At 52.6% G+C, this 20,423-nt stretch overlaps 2 long non-coding RNA genes across 2 annotated transcripts in view; one reads left to right on the top strand and one right to left on the bottom strand.

Moving 5' to 3' along the window:
- Positions 1–7,776: 7,776 nt before the first annotated feature.
- LOC115833035 lies at positions 7,777–18,651 on the bottom strand. The gene is made up of 3 exons (XR_004028467.1): positions 18,539–18,651; positions 17,034–17,208; positions 7,777–8,496 (listed from the first exon to the last, which is right to left on the bottom strand). It is a non-coding gene; the product is annotated as an uncharacterized LOC115833035 (long non-coding RNA).
- Positions 18,463–20,423, top strand: part of LOC115833034 — a 35,594-nt gene continuing 33,633 nt past the window's right edge. The window contains exon 1 of the long non-coding RNA XR_004028466.1: positions 18,463–18,848. This is a non-coding gene — a long non-coding RNA (uncharacterized LOC115833034). The remainder of the gene's footprint in view (positions 18,849–20,423) is intronic.

Here is a 20,423-nt window from a genome sequence, read left to right as displayed (position 1 = left end):
GCATTTCCCAGGCAGCAAATCCACTGCGGTGAATGAAATGATGCCCACCACACCACCCAGTCACCCCCATGTCAGATCCACTACATTTGGGGTTGCCCTTGTCCCTGCCCACGTGTCAAATCCCCACGGCCTTGTCTGTGACCCCAGAGTAACATCTAGGGGGTTCCCCGGGCCTGGGTTAGGCTTGAAAGAGAATTCTGTCTTTCCATTCCCCCGAGGCCTCAGAGCAGGGTGCATTACAGTCCATCATCGGAGGGGAAAAAATGAGGCTAGAGCTGGTTTCAGAATCAGATGGGGGTGCATGACTAGAGGGTGACACAGAGAGGCGTACGTTTCGGACACCCTGTCCATGCTGTGGGCCAGGCTCTCTGGGACACCTCCCAATGCACCAGTGCTGACTCAGGGGTATTTCTCCGCTCGCTGCGCTCCCACCCTTTGTAACTGCCCCAGCCTTGGCCAGCCCAGCCCTTGCAGCCGGCTTCTCCCGGTCTCCTTGCGCAGGGGCAGTTAGAAACCAAGCTGCAGCAGGCCCTCCCCCGCCCTCCCCGCCAGCCTGCCCGCCGCCCGGGCCAAGTCAGCAGTGCTGAGCGCTGCGGGGCTGCAGCAGCAGCCGGCGATGCGGAGACCCTGCACCACTGCTCCGGGCGGCGCTGGCGTCCCGACGGCCACCTTCTGGCGGCTGCGCGCAGCCGGCGCCGAGATCCAGACGGACGCACGGTGCTGATTGGTGCAGTGAGTGAGTCTCCGGCTTTATTTAGACCACCGTTTCTTGACGACTGTACTTCATTGGAGTCGAGGGCTCGGAGCAGCAGGCAGCCTTCCCCCTGGGAAGGATGACAAATGGGGAGTGCTGCTTCTAGGTGCTCTTACTAACTGGCTTCGTGCGTCCTGGGATGGGCGGTGTTCACAGGCGCTTCGGGGCTGAGCGCCCACCAAGTGTGGCGCGCGCTTTTGGGAAACTCCGTGGAAGACCAGGACGGACCCCTGGAGTGTTAGGAAGGCTTTGAGACCAGCCAGGGGAAGCCGTGTCCCGGGCCCTGACTGTGGATTCTCCTACTCTGAACCACGGACTCCAGTTTGGAAGGCCAGGCTGCCTTTCGGATTGGGGGGTAAGGAAGGGATCCCCAGCTCAGGCAGCCTTTTGGGCTAGGGCAAGGGGACCTCTGGGACTACATTTTTTAATGCTCCCACCCATGATTTCTGGGACAGCTACTGGAGACAAGAGTCTCGAAGGTGTCGGGAGAAAGGCTGTGTTCCTGATGTCATGTAGTTGAACTTGGATGTGGAGGAAATCCAGCTTCCCCTGCAGAGGAAAACCAAGCCAGCGAATGTGGGTGGGGGCCAGCAGCTGCCGACCCTCCTGGGTGATGTGATGCGCTTAGGTGGTAGGAGCCAGGGGCCTGGGGCCAGAGAGGGCTGCCCTAAGGGGGTCTAGATAGCACCTTCTGCCCAGAATGGCAGCCTTTGGTACAAGTCTTTATTTATGCCAGTGGCATGAAAATGTCGCCCGACGAATCCCCAGGGGCCTGTTCTTGGCAAAAGCCCTGTCTCCCAGCAAGATGGGAAGTGATGTCACATTGCACTCTCCAGCCCGCTCTTCTGGGCTTGTTCGAAGTTGTGAGATGGTTCGGTGACTGATGCCTCTCATTGTCGCAGACCTTGTGCTTCCGCTGGGAGACCCTCCACCCTGGTGGCTGCTTTTTCCTGTCCCCACGCGTTAGCTTGAGCATCTCCACCGTGGAGGCTGTCCTTGGAGGCTGCACTGTGTTGGGAGGAGAGGCAGACTGGAGAGGGGGAGGAGGAGGAGATGGCAGGGGCAGTGGGGCCCTCAGAGCCTGTGCTGTACTGTGCTGATGTCATCACTTTCGGGGGCCTGCTGAGGCCTGTGGCTGCTCCAGAATCGACACCAGGAGCCTCTTGCTCAGCCTGGGACAGGCACAGCACTGCGGCTGCCAGTCTCCCTGACAAGGACAAGACCTGCACCTTCCAGGCAGAGCCAACTGGCCAGCTGAGGTCCTGCGACTCCTGCAGGGATGAGGGTATAAGGAAAAGATGAGGGCCACGAGAACCGGCAATGGGACGCTGGCGGGGCTCAACTGGCAAATTGGCAGCACCAGACTCCGGAAGAGAGGGAGCAGCAGGGAGACAGGCCGGGGACTGCAGAGAAAGGCGCCAAGGCACTGGCAAGATCCTAGCGCCTCAGCCCCAGATCCTGACCGTGGCACCTCCCCACCGACCATTTTCACTTTTCACCCAATGCAGTCAGTAGTTTGCTCTGCTCTTCTCATTCTCAGCAGTTCTGATTAAGGATCAGATCCCATTTTCCTTTTATGTCTTTAAACTTTAAGCCTGGCCACCCAAGACAAATGCTCTATTCAAAGCCGGAAGATACTTAGAACTCATCTGTTACAAGTCCCCAAGCTCAGCGATGAGGACAGTGAGGCCCAGAGATTAACCGACTTTCCCAAGGACACAGGAAGCTCAGGGCAGACCTGGGATTCCCTGGGACATGTGGGACATGGATGAGATCATCAGCGCTCAACCCATCAGGCATCCTGACTCAGACGCAGTAGGACAAGGTAAGGAAACTGGGGGCTGGGAGTTGACAGAGACCTGGCGCTCTGAGAACCATGGGAGGAACCAACAGCAGCAGGCAGTGTGCCCGGGCACTGAACGCTGCCTTCGAGTCGGTCTGCAGCACCTCTGATTGACAACCGTCACTGGGCAAAGTGCCAGGGGGAGAAAACATTCGGCTTCTTTTATGGTTCCTCTTCTTTTCAGTTCTGGAAAATCGGGGGGCAATTGAGCCCGGCGGCTGCCTGTTAGGTTATGAGCGCTGTAATTTAGGCTTCCTCCATCAGAGGGCTCCCGACGACACGGGAAGGAAACCGAGCTGCTTCCCATGGGGCGAAGTGGTTTGCAGAATGGGGTTTTTCATTTTATTCGATCCCACGGGTTCAGGCAGAAAAGTGTTTCATTATTAGACTCATAGAAACAGAAAGTTTGCCGTTCGGCATTTGTGTCATCTCCTAGGTCATCCCACATTCCATTTTCGCAATACAGAGTGTGCGCTGTGGCTTCTGCTGCTGGCTCTCATTTCTTAGGGTAGGCCTGATTAGTCATGTGTGCATCTGTTATCTGAGGAAATGTAGCAATTTTCCCAGGAGGGGCCGACCATCCTTCAACAGGGTGGCTAAGGAGAGGTGACGGCGGCCCACCAGCAACGATGAACTCAGCATTCTGATCCAGTTGCAAGATCTTGAAGCCAACCTTAGGTTTCAAGTCGGGCCTGGCGCCCATGTCTTGCCTGGGGAATGCTACTGATTGGCAGCACGAACCCAGACAGGAGTCCCCACGGATCAGCCACTGCGGCTGGGTCGCATCCTTCCCCCTCCAGCCTTTCCCTTTGGGATCTATCTCTGTGTCCTTGTTTGGGGCTTGCTGTTCACAGTCTCAGTGCACTTTTGTGTCCAGTGAGTTCCCTCTTTTCTCTCAAACGGTTCCACTTGTATAATGCATACTAATGACCTTCAGCTACTCAGAGATGAATTGCTGCGGTTATCCAGAAGACAGCCCATTTTCTTGTACCAGGAGATGACCTCTCTTCTGCATGGTAAAATAGAGATCACACGGTGTCACACTAGAGGGTGGTGCTCTGGCTTAGGCAAGCATGAGACTGTGCTGTCAGCATCCGCGTGTGCGCAGCAAACTCGTCGGGAAAATGCTGCAGAGCCGGAAAGCTGCCAGGTCCTTCATGGAGATTTAGGTGGTGTCTCGGTCAACTTGACAGAGGTGGAGAAAGTTAGCCGAGAAATTTCACCAGGGTCGTCTCAAATGGGGCCAATAGGCAAAATAGAGGGGTTTTTTTTGACCCTATGATGATGTAAAATGATATCTCCCAAATAATAATTTTTTTTTTGAGACAGGGTCTTGCTCTGTCACCCAGGCTAGAGTGCAGTGGTGTGATCTCAGCTCACTGTAGCCTCAACCTCCTGGGCTCAAGCAATCCTCCCATCTCAGCCTTCAGAGTAGCTGGGACTACAGGCGCCCACCACTGCTTCAGGCTATTTTTCTGTACTTTTTGTAGAGACGGGGTTTTGCCATGCTGCTCAGTCTGGTCTTGAACTCCTGGGCTCAAGCAATCCGTCTGCCTCGGCCTCCCAAAGTGCTGGGATTACAGTTGAGAGCCATCATACCTAGCCAAAGAATTATTTTTCTTTTTTTTCTCTTTTTTCCTTTCCTTTCCTTTCTTTTCTTTCTTTCTTTTTTTTTTTTTTTTTTTTTTTAAACAGGGTCTCACTCTGTCACCCAGGAGTGCAGTGGTGTGATCTTGGGCTCACTGCAACCTCTGCCTCCTGGGTTCAAGCAATTCTCTTGCCTCAGCCACCTGAGTAACTGGGACTGCAGGTGTGCATCTCTATGCCTGGCTAATTTTTGTATTTTTTAGTAGAGACCAGGTTTCGCCATGTTGGCCAGGCTGGTCTCGAACTCCTGGCCTCAAGTGATCCGCCTGCCTCAGCCTCCCAAAGTGCTGGGATTACAGGCGTCAGCAACTGTGCCCGGCTCAAAGAATTCTTGATAGCACCTTCTTGATAATTCAGTTCAAGCCAACAAGAATGTATTCAGCATTCACTGACATAAGAATCAGAGCCTGAACCAGGCATAGTGGCTCTCACCTGTAATCCCAGCTACTTGGGAGGCCGAAGCAGGAGGATCACTTGGGCCCAGGATTTCAAGACCAGCAACATAGCGAGACCTCATCTCAACAAAAATAAATAAATATCTTTAAAAAAAGAATCAGAGCTGTAAGTGTGTACAAAAAGTATAAAGTATGCCTGCCTTTAAAAATCATGGCTGGGCATGGTGGCTTATGTCTGTAATCCCAGCACTTTGGGAGGCTGGAGTGGGAAGATTGCTTGAGGCCAGAAGTTGGAGACCAGCCTGGACAACATAGCGAGACTCCATTTAAATAAAATAATAATCATAGAAAATTTTTAAAAAAGAATAGGGCCAGGCGCAGTGGCTCACGCTTGTAATCCCAGCACTTTGGGAGGCCAAGGCGGGCAGATCACGAGGTCAGGAGATCGAGACCATGGTGAAACCCCGTCTCTACTAAAAATACAAAAAAATTAGCCGGGCGTGGTGGCAGGCACCTGTAGTCCCAGCTACTCGGAGAGGCTGAGGCAGGAGAATGGCATGAACCCGGGAGGCGGAGCTTGCAGTGAGCCGAGATTGTGCCACTGCACTCCAGCCTGGGCGACAGAGCGAGACTCTGTCTCAAAAAAAAAAAAAAAGAATAAAAAGCGTTTTACTATAGGGGTGGCAAGAAGGTGGTAAAGCACTAAGATCCAGGGGACCACTTTTCAGTGACAGAGTTGATGGTTCAGTTTGTGCCTTTTTTTCCTTTCTCTTTGATGGAAATCAAGAATGAAACTTTGACCTAAGATAAAGAATGAAACTCAGACATTTTGCCAGCTTGCCAGATCACTTGTATTTAGAAGCATTGCTAGTTGACCTGTCCAATCCTGGGGCTCAGATTCCTATTGCAGGGCTTATGTCAATATCTGTCACTTATGGCCGGGCGTGGTGACTCATGTCTGTAATCCCAATACTTTGGGAGGCCGAGGTGGGTGGATTGCTTGAGCTCATCTGAGCTTGTAGTGAGCAGCCTGAGCCACATAGTGAGACTCCATTTCTACCAAAATCAGTTGGGTATGCTGACATGCACCTGTCGTCCCAGCTACTTGGGAGGCTGAGGTAGGAGGCTAGCTTGAGCCAGGGAGGTGGAGGTTGCAGAGAGCCGAGATCGTGCTACTGCACTCCAGCCTGGGCAACCTGACCCTTCTGAGACAGAACCAGACTTTGTCTCAAAAAAAATAATTATCTATCATCTATCTATCTATCTATCTATCTATCTATCTATCTATCTATCTATCTATCTATCTATCTATCTATCTATCTATCTATCTATCTATTCTATATATCTGTCACTTGTTTTCTTGGGGGTGTGTTGCTTCAGGGTCTGTCTGCTGGAGGTGGGGCATTTAGCTGTGCTTTGTGTTCAAAGGGGCATTCAGATATGTTTATATCATTACTAGTAAATGGCACAATTATATTGTGTTGCAGTGTGTGTGTGTGTGTGTGTGTGTGTGAAAGCGTTCTATTTTTAAATTTTACATGTTTTAAAGCATGCATTCTTCTAACCTGTTATTTCTTCCCGTTGCAAAATCCCAGGTCCCCTAAAACATGGTGGTGGCCTGTGTGTCTCATGTTCTCTCAAAGACCCTGCCTTGGCCTATGCAAGCCATCGCCACTTTGTGGTCTGAAGGTCACCTTGCCTTGTAGCCCAAATGTTGTAAATAGTCTGCTCAAGGTCTGAGAGACATCAGATTTCCTTCTGTGTAATAAATGTGCTTATTTCACAATAGGGAATGGATCATGCATAAGTATTTTTTAAAATACAAATTTGGCTTTTCTTCAAAACAAGAGGGCTAAGATAGGGCTGGCTCACGATAAAATTGTGAAATGGGCTGAGTTTGTCTTTGGTGCTCCTCTGCTGTCCTCACTCCACTACCCTCCCAGGATCCCTCATAGGCTCAAAGCGGCCCCAGGTGGCCAAGAAACCCCTGTATAGCACCTTCACTCAGCCTGGTGGCCTGAGAGCCTTGTTTGTGTTGTATCTGACCCATGTCTGTCTTCTCCCTTAAACATTTGCAAAGCATGTTGGGGATTCGGTGCACATAACATCTCTCTCTGCTAAGGCACAAGGTCTCTCAGGCATTTCCCAGCGTCTGCAACACTTTTAACTCAAAGGAGGGGGTTCCTGCCAGAGAGAGAAGGTTGGTGAGGGGCACTGTGTTTCAGCAGACCTGCCACATGCCCCACAAACTGCCTTGATGTGCACCTGGCCCTAGAATTAGTTTAGTTTTCATACCACTTTGCCACTTGGCTTCTTTAGGTCCCCAGAGGCCAGAAGTTGCTGCCTTCCCAAGAGGTTCCTTCAAGGCAGTTGGGAGAGACACAGCTCCAGCGAAGCAGCTCTGTGAGTGCCCTTCCCTCTTCCAGCCAGGACTCTGGGTGCTGTCAACATGCAGTTTCTGAGGGCTGTTCTGAGCTTTCTTCCTATTTATAGAAAGACATGGGTGATGCTGAGTGCACAGCTTACTACAGTGAAAGGAGTGACGGCTGCAAACATGTACAAAAACATGGCCGTGTCCGTCAGAAGGATTGAGGGCTTAGTGCCGGTGTGGCAAGGTAGAGAAGGGGTTCTGCTAAGGACAGTGACCCGCACCTCCCATGGGTGCTACCCCGCGGTCCTCATGTTGGAAGTATTTATATGTCCTAGGATTTGAGTGCCTTTCTTTTTTCTTTTTCCCTTTTTTTTTTTTTTTTTTTGAGACGGAGTCTCACTCTAGTGCCCAGGCTGGAGTGCAGTGGTGCAATCTCTGCTCATTGCAACCTCTGCCTCCCGGTTCAAGCAATTCTCTCACCTCAGCCTCCCTAGTAGCTGGGATTACCGGTGCCTGCCACCACGCCTGGCTAATTTTTGTGTTTTTAGTAGAGATGGGGTTTGACCATGTTGGCCAGGCTGCTGTCAAACTCCTGACCTCAAGTGATGCGCCTGCCTCGGCCTTCCTAAGTGCTGGGATTACAGGTGTGAGCCACCACGCATGCCCGGCCATGGGTGCTTTTTCTTTCTCTTTCTCTTGATCTCTGCCATCCTTTAGTGTAGATTGACCTTAGATGGGCAGTCCATTCCACCAATGACTGTGATTCTTTAACAAGAACTCTGTTTATTGAGGGTTCCACTGATTCCAGCATTTCTACAGTCTTCTCCATCCCAGGACCTCAAAGCCCAGGCAAGGAATTCTATCCAGCCCACCTTTCAGTGGGTGACCCTTTCTCCTATAGACCAATTCCTATACCCTGCTGGTATGGAGTCCTTTTTCTTTTCTTTTTTTTCTTTCTTTCTCTTTCTCTCTCTCTTCTTTCTTTTTTATTAATAGACTAATGTGGTTATCTGCATGAGAAATGAAGTGCTTATATTAACATTTTCTGAATTGGGAGGGGATGGTTACTGTTCCCCTCCAAGGGCCTTTGGCTCTAAGAGATGAGCACTTCCTTAGTACCGCTCCCGCTGACGTTTCCCTGGGGGCCCAGGATGGACACAGCCTTAGGTTCCGTGTCCTGTTGTGTTACTGATGGCCGCAACTAATGATGGTGGATGGCGGCCTCTCCCGCCCTAGTCTGTTTCATTCCTTTGGCTTCAGGGAGGGGAAGAGTTGCCTTCTTGGCAACTCCTTGTACGCAGGAACGAGAAGCCAAGGTAGTGGGCCCAGGAGGGAGGAGAGCCAGGCTTCTGGAGACAGGAACCAGGCCTTCTGAACCCACGGGGGCTCCACAGCCATTGCTTCTGAATGCTCAGGCATCTGACCTGCCGTTGTTATCTGATAGGTTCATTTGCCCGATGTGCCGCAAGCCAGTATACTGAGACATCTGGGACTGCAGCAGAGAAAGAGTTTAAATCATAGGGCAGCCACATGAGAAGATGGGGGGAAACCTCAAATCTGCCTCCTGAGGAGTTTGGGTCCAGGGATTTTAAGGTGTTTGGAGTGGGCCAAGGTGTGGGGACCATTGACTGGTCGAAGGGTGCAGGGTGAAGTTAGAGTAGGGAGAACCTTTCAGGTGGAAGGTAAGGTGAGCACAGGCAGAGAGGGAGTAGCCAATACTGGTTTGTTGTTCGTAAATGTTTCTGCAGCACTTACCAGGTGGTAGACTATTTTGGATGCTGAGATCCAGCAGTGGACAAAACTAAGCCATGCCCACATGGAGCTTCCATTCTAGTAGTTGCTGGGGGAGACAGACAATAAACGGACAGGCAGAATTCTGTTCTGATGGTAAATATGTGGACAGGCAGGAAAGCAAGTGCAGGTGGGGGTGATCTGAAAAGGCCTTGTCAATCGGCAGGTATTTGATTAGGGAACAGGAGGAAAGGGGGAACAAGTCACGTGGGCATCTGGGGAGAAGCAGTCCTGGCCGAGAACGGCAAATGAAAGGGTCCTGACGTAGGTCCATGCCTGGAGCGTTCCGAGATCAGCAAGGAGGCGGGAACAGAGTGAGATGGCTCCTGGATACCATGTGGAAGATGGACTTTGGGAAGCAAGGGCCCCGGGAAACCAGCTAGGAGGCCCAGACAATCATCCAGGCAAAAGAATGATCATGAGCCAGGTGTGATGGCTCACACCTGTAATCCCAGCACTTTGGGAGGCCGAGGTGAGCAGATCACTTAAGTCCAGGAGTTTGAGACCAGCCTGGGAAACATAGCGAAATCCTAGCTCTAAAAAAATTAGCTGGTCATGGTGACATGCAATTAACTACTCAGGAGGCTGAGATGGGAGGATCGCTTAAGCTCTGGAAGCGGAGGTTGCACAAAGCTTGAGCTCTGGAGGCGGAGCTGAGATTGCATTACTGCACTCCAGCCTGGGCAACAGAGCGAGACCCTGTGTCAAAAAAGAGAACAATAGTAGCTTGGACAAGAGTAGAAGCGATGAATATGATGAGAAAAAAACAGAGAAGTGTTTGGATCCTGAGTATATTTTACAGATGGAGGCAGCAGGCTTTGCTGATGGATTGGATGTAGGCTAAGTCAGGAGCCAAGAATGGCCTGCAAGGTTTTTGGCCAGGCACTAGAAGGTTGGAGTTGGTACCTATGGAGATGGGGAAGAATTCAGAGGAGCAGTCTGGGTAGCCAGGATGCAATCAAGACTTTTGTTTTGGAAACACAACTATGGAGATTCCTACCACACATCTACAGGACTTGGAATTGGCAGTTGGCTATCAGAGTCTGGAGGTGAGAGAAGCGGTGGCTGCAGATAGTAACTCGGGAGGCATCAGAGTACAAATGTTATTCAAAACTAGGAAGCTGGATGAAATCACCCGGAAAGGGAGTGTAGGTAGAGAGGGGGTCCATGGGGCCCTCTAACACAAAGAGGGTGGGGGCTGGAGAAGGAACCAGCAGAGGAGACTGAAAAGGAACGGCCAAGGAAGTAGGTGAGAACCAAGAAGGAGTGGCATCTAAAGATCCACAGTAGTAAAAACAGGAGTTCTAAAGATCTGGAGGGGGCCTGCTGTGTCAAATTACATTGATGAGCCCAGCAGACAGTTATTGAAACTGACCATTGGATTTAGCAACATGGAGGTCAACTTGCGACCTTGATAAGATACGAGTAGAACAAAAGCAAGCTTTTATGCTGCCTCTCTCGACCCAGTGCCCAGAAAGGGAAGGATCTCTCAGACTGGGGCTCATGGTAGCAAAACTGGGTGGCACTGGCTGGGCAGCCTTCAGGTTCTGTAGACCTCAGCGGCTCAGCGGAGGCCTGTTCCTTCTACCATAAGTTTCAGCAGCTGCAGGACCTGGGGACCTGTCCTCCATCTCCAGAGAGATGCCTCCAGGCCCCTGGTCTCGGGGGCCAATGGAATCTAGTTCTAGTCCTTTTTTTTTTTTTTTTTTTTTTTTTTTGAGGCGGAGTCTCACTCTGTCACTCAGGCTGGAGTGCAGTGGTGTGATCTCAGCTCACTGCAACCTCCACCTCCCGAGTTCAAACAATTCTCCTGCCTCAGCCCTCCGATTAGCTGGAATTACAGGCATGCACCAGCATGCCCTGCTACTTTTTTTGTATTTTTAGTAGAGACAGGGTTTCACCATGTTAGCCAGGCTGGTCTCGAACTCCTGACCTCAAATAATCCGCCCGCCTCAGCCTCCCAAAGTGCCGGGATTACAGGTGTGAGCCACCGCGCCCAGCCGCTAGTTCTAGTGTTATTGTGAGCTGCCAGGTTTTCAGCATCAGCTGTCCAGCACAAGTGACCCATCAGACCTTTCTAAGGTCTAAGACTCAGTCACACTATTGCACTTCAAATGTCTTCCATGTGCTCATATTCAGATTGCTGTATTATAATCAAAGCACATTGGCCAGCTTTATATTAAAAGACCTTCTTCAGCCTTTAACTAGTTCAAAGGATGATTTGGTGACCAAAGAAGTCTGCATACTGTATTGCATTTGCTTGGGGATCCCAGAGCACCAGTGTGAATTGTCATGGAGACCCCTACCAATACCTACTGTGCTTCATGAATGAATGGCATTCAAGATCCCTAGAGTAAGCACAGCAGGTGGAGAGCGGTGTTATGGGGCTTTCTTGTGAGGCCCCTCCACGTAACCAGTGACAGCGAGCCTATGTGGGGTGCAGCCCAGGCTTGCAGCTTTCTGAGGCGCTGGCTTAACGCAGCAGAGACTTTAGATCTGTGTTGTCCAATACAGTAGCCACTAGCCAGGTGGGCGAATACAATGAGGAAATGAATTTTAAATTTTATTTAATTAATTCAAATAGTCACAGGTAGTTAGTGGCTATCCTGTTGGACATTGACTGGCAGCCTTGGGGTAAGCTGGTGCTCCCAGGGTTCTTTAGGTGGGGGGATCCTTGGACAGGGAAAACGCCCTTCCCACAGTCCTTAGGAGTGGAGCTTCAAGTCAGTTTGGTCATTAAAAGGAAATTGGGGCTGCACACAGTGGCTGACGCCTGTAATCCCAGCACTTTGGGAGGCCAAGGTGGGTGGATCACCTGAGGTCAGGAGTTCAAGACCAGCCTGGCCAACATGGTGAAACCCCATCTCTACTAAAAATTAAAAAAAAAAAATGAGCTGGGTGTGATGGCATGCACCTGTGATCCCGGCTACTCGGGAGGCTGAGGCAGCAGAATCGCTTGAACCTGGGAGGCGGAGGTTGCAGTGAGCCGAGGTTGCGCTACTGCACTCCAGCCCGGGCAACAGTGTGAGACTCTGTCTCAAAAAAACAAAAAAACACAAAAATTAGCTGGGCCTGGTGGTGGGCACCTGTAATCCCAGCTACTCAGAAGGCTGAGGCAGGAGAATCGCTTGAACCCGGGAAGTGGAGGTTGTAGTGTGCAGCTGACCTCCAGCCTGGGTGACAGAGTGACATTCCGTCTCAAATAAATTTAAAAAATAAAAAAAAAAAAAAGTAAAAGAGAACTGGGCCTGTTTTGACCTCAAGCTGGAGAAATGGGACATACCTGTTAGATGTATTTATGAAACATGCAGGCAGCAAACAGACCTGGACACATCTCACTTCTCTGGGCTTGAGGTCGGGGGTTTCCGTGCATTATGATGAAAATGCAGGAGTTTCTCTCTGTGCCTGCTGCATTTGTGAAATGGTGCCCTGTGTGTTCTGTGGAGGCGCAGAGTGGAGGGGAGTGTTCGCTGCCCCGCCTTTGAGGGTCCAGCAGAGGTCCAAATCTCATGTCTGTTGCTTACACACTGTAGGACCTTAGACAGGGTTGTGAGAATGAAGCTTCACTGAGGCTCAGTTTATCATCTGCTAAATGGGCATAATACTAGGGATTTTACAGAGCTGTGGGGGGGATCAAAAGAGAAAGTCTGTAAAACATGTAACAGTGCATAACATATACAATACAGACTCGATATGACAGCTAAATAATACATCTTTATGTATTAAATATCATTCCATCTATTGAGTGTCGATCTCCTAAGAATAAATTGACCTCTCTGTGTCCTCAATTTAATTGGGAAAAAGGTTGCTTTGATGCATGAGCCAAGGAATGGTTTTAGGAAAATAAACTTCTGGAAAATAAACAGAACCTGAAGGCTACATTTGGTTAAAATGTCCAGTCAGCAAAGCAGTAAGTAAACACCTAAAAGTAATTTCCCCCTTTGTACAGTATTTTGACTTCTTGCATTTATTTGCCATTTTTAATCTGGTGGCAATTTCTTCACGAACCCAACAAATTGGGCTTCCTTATTGAGAGATGGGGTCTTGTAAGTACTAGCTGGGTTCTTTGGAGCACCCCCAGCCATGTGGCATCACCCCCTGCCCCGCCACACACACACACACACACACACACACACGCATACACGGTGGCCTGTCCATCACCCCACCAAGCAATTCTCTGATCTCACAGTGCAATGAAGAAAGCCCCTTCCTCTGAGACCCCTTCCTTCTGCAGGGTGCAGTCTGGGGCCCTGTGTCCCTGTAGTTCTGTCTGCAGGGGATGTAAGAGACAGGTTGCCCAGGCCTCTTGATTTTGTGCCGCTGTGGCCACTACAGCCCCCTGCAGAGACCCGCTGCAGCCCTGGGATGCCTGATCTTGTGTACTCCCTACCGAAATTAGATCATCTAAGTTAGCAGAGTTGGTGTTTATCAAGAGTGCTGAGGCTTTCCGGTAACTAGCTGGGTTTATGCCATATATTTTAGGCAGTAAGGAAGAATGGAAATGGTGGCTTTTTTTTTTCTTTTAACTGAGATAAATCTACATACCATAAGTTTCACCATCTTAAAGTATACAACTCTGTAGGTTTTAGTATATTCACAAAGTTTTACAACCATCACCACTATCTAATTCCAGAACATTTTCATCCTTTTTTTTTTTTTTTTTTAATGAGACAGTTTTGCTCTGTCACCCAAGCTGGAGTGCAGTGGCACGATCTTGGCTCACTGCAACCTCCACCTCCCAGGTTCAAGTGATTCTCCTGCCTCAGCCCCCAAAGTAGCTGGGACTACAGGCATGTGCCACCACGCCAGGCTAATTTTTGTAAATTTAGTAGAGATGGGGTTTCAACATGTTGGCCGGGCTGGTCTCAAACTCCTGACCTCAGGTGATCCATCCACCTCTGCCTCTGGAAGTGCTGGCATTACAGGCATGAGCCATCACGCCCAGCCAGGACATTTTCATCCTTTAATTAATTAATTAATTAATTATTTTTTTGAGACAGAGTCTTGCTCTGTCACCCAGGCTGGAGTGCAGTGGCACAATCTCGGCTCACTGCAAGCTCCGCCTCCCGGGTTCACGCCATTCTCCTGCCTCAGCCTCTCCGAGTAGCTGGGACTACAGGCGCCTGCCACCACGCCCGGCTAATTTTTTTGTATTTTTAGTAGAGACGGGGTTTCACCATGGTCTCGATCTCCTGACCTCGTGATCTGCCCGCCTTGGCCTCCCAAAGTGCTGGGATTACAAGCGTGAGCCACCATGCCTGGCCTAATTAATTTATTTTTAAAAATTTAAATTAGTTGGTTAATTTTTAGAGACAGGGTCTCCCTCTGTTGTCCAGGCTGAAGTGCACTGGTGTGATCTTGGCTCATTGCAGCCTCAGACTCTGGCCTCAAGCGATCCTCCTGCCTCAGCCTCCTGAGTAGCTGGGACTACAGGTGTGCACCACCATGTCCGGCTAATTTTAAATTTTTTTGTAGAGATGCGGTCTCACTATGCTGCCCCGGCTGGTCTCAAGCTCATCCTCCTTTTTAAATTCTCACTTTTGAACAAGATGGAGCCACGGGCTCCCTGGAGATCCGCGCTCCTTGGGTTCCTTGCCAGGCTTTCCCATTGGCTTGGATCGAGATGTTTCTTTCCCAAGCACTTTACTGATTTCATTTTTCTCATCCGAGGTGGAAAGGTAATCTCAGAGCGGGAGGCCAGCAAGGCACAGTGGCTCGGGCCTGTAATTCCAGCACTTCGGGAGGCCGAGGCGGGTGGATCACTTGTGATCAGGAGTTCGAGACCAGCCTGACCAACATGGTGAAACCCCATCTCTAGTAGAAATTCAGAAATTAGCTGGGCATGGGGGGTGCCTGTAGTCCCAGCTACTCAGGAGGCTGAGGCAGGAGAATCGCTTGAACACAGGAGGCAGAGGTTGCAGTGAGCTGAGATCATGCCACTGCACTCCAGCCTGGGAGACAGAGACTCTGTCTCGAAAAAAAAAAAAAAGGTTGGGGCAGGCCGAGCAGGCAGTCACCACCACGCCTGGGCCTCTGGGCCTCTGTGGTTAAATGTAGGACTCAAGGAAAGGCTTCCTGAGGGACCGTTGTGCACCGTGTCTGGGGTTGTGGGCATCCTGCACCAGGGGTGGATAGTGGAGGCTTGTCCGTGCTACCTCTGTGCTTCCCTTTCTCCAAAGCCCTCTTGACTGTGGCCTGTAAGTTAAAGGTTAGAGATGTGGCTGTCTCGGTGCTGGGTGGATTCTAGAGGAGATATGGGTGGGTTCGGTGTCCTCACACCTGGCAGGGCTGGGGAGAAGTGAGACAGAGTTTGGCAGACAGTGAGGCCTTTATAAAACATTCTTTGGCCGGGCGCGGTGGCTCATGCCTGTAATCTCAGCACTTTGGGAGGCCAAGGCGGGTGGATCACGAGGTCAGGAGATCGAGACCATCCTGGCTAACATGGTGAAACCCCGTCTCTACTAAAAATACAAAAAAAAAAATTAGCTGGGCGTGGTGGCGGGCGTCTGTAGTCCCAGCTACTCGGGAAGCTGAGGCAGGAGAATGGCGTGAACCCGGGAGGCAGAGCTTGCAGTGAGCTAAGATCGCGCCACTGCAGTCCAGCCTGGGCGACAGAGCAAGACTCCCTCTCAAACAAATAAATAAATAAAAATAAAACATTCTTTGTCAACACAAAAATGTTTAAAGAAAAAAAATGAGGCCTAGACTTCGTATGGCCTCTCTGGATGGAAAAGTGGATAAGAATCAGGTTATTTCAATTCTCTAGCTGGCAGTCTGGTGTCTCTAAAGCAGATTCATCCCACTGTTAGCTGCCCAGGTCCAGGCATTTTGGTGGCTCTGAAAGGAAAGCAAGAGAAAAAGAGCCCACAATGGTGGGGACCTCCAAGGAGAATGCTCCCAGGTCTGTCTGCAAAGAACAGAGAACCAATGAGAACCAATGTTCCCTCAATGCCTGGAACAAAACAGGTGCTTCATAGAGATGTTTTAGAAGAGCGACTGCATGCATGAGAGGGCCTACTGTGTGCAGCCACTCTGTCTTGCACAGTCCTTATCATCACCCTGGGGGTAGGGAGGTGTGCATTCATTTCATTCACTCATTCATTCATTCATTCATTCCACAATACTTATTGCATCCATACTAGGAGCCTGATGCTGTCGGTGTATATGAGGACACACGCTCAGTGTGGGTAAGCAATTTGCGAAGTTGAGGCAGGATGGCAGGTACATGAGGAGTGAGGGCTTGGAGAACCGACGGGTGCCACCTTGGGTTGTGGGTCCACCCTGCTCTCCTCCCTGCGTTGGTTGTGGCCAACCCAGTCTTACCTTTCAAGTCCTAATTTCCTCACCTGTAAATGCAGCAGTCCTAGGACTTATCTCAAAGGGCTTTTTGAAGATTGAATGAGATTACTTGGGGGTGCAGGGAGAGGTTGGGAAGATGCTGGCACATTGCCCAGGCCAGGTAGTGAGTCAGGGTTGGAACCCACTTTTGTCTGATCACAAAAGCAGACCTCGGCCAGGTGTGGTGGTTCACACCTGTAATCCCAGCACTTTGGGAGACCAAGGTGGGTGGATTACCTGAGGTCAGGAGTTTGACCTCAAGTCAGGAGTTTGACCTTAAGTCAGGAGTTTGACCTGCCTGGCCAACATGGTGAAACCCTGTCTCCACAAAAATTAGCTGGGCATGGTGGTGGGCACCTGTAATCTCAGCTACTCGGGAGGCTGAGGCAGGAGAATCACTTGAACCTGGGAGATGGAGGTTGCAGTGAGCCAAGGTCAGGCCATTGCACTCCAGCGTGGGCAACAAAAGCGAAACTCCATCTCAAAAAAAAAAAAAGAAAAAAGCAGCCCTCTCCCTTGCCATGGGCTGCCTCTAGGACCCATCTGCCTCCTTTTATCCCTCTGAGTCTTTGAGGATCTGAGAAGCCCTTCACCTACCTGCCCCGTGGTGACAGGCACCCTGGACTGAGAGTGGGTGTAGGATTGCCCCCCAGCAACAGGTGTAGGAAAAGTAGGCCTGACCTGCAGCCATCCACCTGCACCTGGGCGTTCTCACCTGCCAGCTGGCTCACTGCTTCTCTAGGACTGTTCTAGAATCCCGGAGGAGTTTGGAAAACATGGGCTCATCACAGACATCTGTTGAGAATAGGCTCACCGCCCCTCCCCTGTGAGAATGGGGGCAGGTCACCCCTGGCCTCCTCTCAGGCCCGAGGATGCCCAAATGTGATTACGCACTTGGGTAGCATTCGCTTCCCTGTCCTCCTCCTAAAGAATCGTCTTCTCCCAGTGCAGGAGGAATGAGTCTCCCCTTCTCACCCCGGGGAGCGGTTGCCTCGTGAGTCCAAGGAGAATCCGCCCTTTCGTTTTGCGCAGGTGGAGATCTCGGGGGCCCAGTTCGGAGTCCTGCAAACTGTGAGTGTGCGAGGAGGGCTTGTTTCTGATGAAACCATTTCCGTCCCGTAACAACCCTGAGGGCAGAAACCCTTACAAAAGGAGGCACCGAGAGATTTGCTGTCCGCTTGATACCGGGGCGCGGTGGTCCTGGGGGCAGCTTGTCCTGGGGGCAGTTTGTCCCGGAAGGGCCGCAGGGCGCACTGTCCTGGATCTATAATGGTTGGGGCAGGAGGGTGGGTGGGGAGCCCCTTCTCCATGGCGGCGGGAGGTCTTCGGCGCTGCACCTGCCCGTGCCTCCCTGCCCACCCCAAGGGCGCCCGACCGCGCGCGCAGGGCAGCGTGGAAAGGGTGGGAAATGCAGGGAGCGCGCCTCGGGGGCTGCCCCATGCTCCCCCCTGCAGCTCCGCGCCCAGGACCCGCGTCCGACTTTGCGTCTCCGGGAACCTTTAAGGCCGGTGAGGGGGGTTGAGCCGCGGCCCCTCGGCTGAGCCAAGCCCTGCCCCACGCAAGGTCCCCGGCCTGGCGCACCCGGCTCCCCAGCGCCGCGCGCCGGCCGTGTCCCTTCCCACCCCAGCCCCCCGGGACCCGAGTGCCGTGCAGGGCCGAGCCTCGTGCCCCGAGGCACGCCGAGCCAAGTCACCCCTGCAGCCCGCGGCGCCGGAACCTGGGGGCGCAGTGAGTGGGGGTAGGGCGCCGGGCCGGCGGGCGGTGGCCGTGGCTGGGTGCCGGTTCCTGGCTTTAGAAGTCCTTTCGCATCTTGTTGAATCCGGGGCTGCATTGGCCCTCCCAGCTCTCCGGACTGGCAACGTCGCAGAGACAACAGGTCCAGACCCGGGACATCCCCCACACCCGCGTCCAGGACTTGGGTTTCTTCCCTCTTCCAGGCGAGAGGCCCTCGGACTGGGCGTCGCGGCGAGCCCCCCGTGGTTTCTGTTTGCTTTTATACCGTCCCCCGCCCCCTCACCCCGTCCCGGCCCCACCCGGGCCTTGGTCCCACCGCGAAGGGGCGAGGAGTCCCCGGAAGGGTCGTGATAGCTGGGGAGTCCGGGACCTCGGCTCTGGGTAGGCGCGCCCCGCGACCCAGCGGCGGCGTGGGCGAGGGGCGCTGCGCAAACTACGCGCTCTCGCTGGGGAAACGCCAGCCCAGGCGGGCGGCGGCGGTGAAGGGGATGAGGACCAGGACCCCGTGCCCGGCGGGACTGGCCCCGCACCCGAGGCCGTCCCCCTGCGGTGCGCACCGCATCTGCGCCCTAGGCCGAGGCCAGGCTCGGACCCCTCCCCCGCACCGACGTGATTCGGATCGCGCGGTGCTGGCGCCGCCTTCATGCGCCCCGCCTGGCCCCCACCTGGTCCTCTTTCCTTTTCAGGTGGAGGAGATGCCGCTGTCCCGTCGGTCTGGGGCGAGCCCAGCTCCCCGGATCCCGGGCTGGAGAGACGCGTCGCGGCCCCGGGGCCTGGTGGCACCAGCAGGAAGGAGGACCCGGCGGCGGGCTCTGCCTGGGCTTGCCTGGGCTTGTTCCGAGCCGAGCTGCTTCTCGGTGACCACGCAGATCGGGGGCATTTGGAGATTTTCTGGGAGTCCTGCAGCCAAGCTCCGGGGCAGGAGAGGCCTGGAAGCCTGCACTACCTGCTCGCCCCGTCCCAGCATGCACCCAGGTAAACGCTTGTGTTTCTCAGTCCGTGCGAAAGTTTGCAAAGAAGGAGGCGGGAACTAGACCAACAACTTTAATAATCATAGTCATAATAATGAAAACCCTGTTCAATTGTGTAGCCTCCGTAAGGGGAAGAATTTCCAAGAAGCAACAAAATGTTCTTTGATTTTATAATCTCTGGGGAGAAAGGATTCGTTTTTTGGGGTTTTGCTCGGCTAGTTCTTTCTTCCCTCCTCTATCTGCAGCGTGGGGCGAGGAAGGCTGACTGGTCCATGGGTGGCAGATGGGGACCCTGGCTCTCTTGCGCTGCTGGCCACGGTGATACTGCAGCAAATGCTCAACCTCCCCAGTTCCTCTCCTCACCTTGAAGGTGGAGGCATTGATACTAGCCACCCACGGTTGCAAAAAACTCGCATGAAAGGGAAAGTTAAAGTGCTTCGGTCACTAAAGTAGCGTTGTCTAAGAGGTCAAGGCTTTGGAAGACTTCTGCTGTAGAAGAGGGGAACGGGAGAGGGGCTTTCAGCCAACCCGGCCCCGAGGTGAACGCGCGCGCCCCCTGCTGGCTGGAGCCCTGTCCAGCCTGGGAGCCGCCAGTGGGGAAGGAGACTGAGGGGAGGTGGTCCCTGGAGTTCTTTGCTCCTGGCCGGGAGCCCCAGGTGCCGGTGCTCCTGAGGCCCCCTCTCTCACGTTACGTGGATGGGGCCTGTAGCACCGACAGGGCACATGCTTCAGCGTCTCCCTGTTTCTGTGTCAGGTGGGGGACAGGAGCTAGGCTCTGCAGAAGGTTCCAGAGCCTGGGCCTTCCTGTTGCATCCACACTAGGCTCCTGGAGCCGAGGGGTGGCTGGGCTCTCTGCATACATGCATGTGAAACTCTAGCAGATACCAAGTCATGTTAAGGGGGCTAAATGGCCCACTGCAGTTATGTTAGCCAGTTCTGCCTCTGCCCAGTTCTGAGATACCTTTGGGACAAATGGCCACTCCCCTGAGCCCCTGTGTCTTCCTGCATGAGCCACAAATGCTGTGTAGTCATGGCTGAGGAAGAGGGGAGGTGCCTGTGCTTGCAAACATTCCCCTTGAAGGACTATCCAGGAGCAGAGGGAGCAGCTGGGGGCAGCATCCGTTGATACCCTGAGCCCATTGGCACCTACTGCCACATGGGTTAGTGGCCTGTCTCCTGAGCTTCCCCAAGCTGGCCAAAACTGGCCAGGACTGCCCTGCTCTCCCCTCCCAATCCAGCTTTCTCTTGGGCCTCCAGGATCCCTTGGCTAGCTGGTGTGGTGGCCATGAGGACTACACTTTTACAGCCCACCCCTGCCCTTGGCACACACTGCAAATCAATAATGCTAAACCTAGACAGGCCCCCAGGTCTTTCTCATCATAGCATCCATGCAGTGCTTCTCATTGATTGTGTCACCCAATTGCCACCCCAGCCCTACACCTGCCCTTGTAACTGGTCCCTGGGCTGGGGGTGTAGGAGGACTCAAGGATGAACAAGATGCTGCCCTTGGTTATAGGATACACTACCTCCAGCTAGAGGTTATCAGATCTATGCAGAAGATAATAACTAGGCAGGACTC

This window comes from Nomascus leucogenys, chromosome 24, assembly GCF_006542625.1.
Source record: "Nomascus leucogenys isolate Asia chromosome 24, Asia_NLE_v1, whole genome shotgun sequence".
Lineage (NCBI taxonomy): Eukaryota > Metazoa > Chordata > Mammalia > Primates > Hylobatidae > Nomascus > Nomascus leucogenys.
Note: the sequence above shows the minus strand (reverse complement) of the source record. Positions and strands in the feature narration are given on the sequence as shown.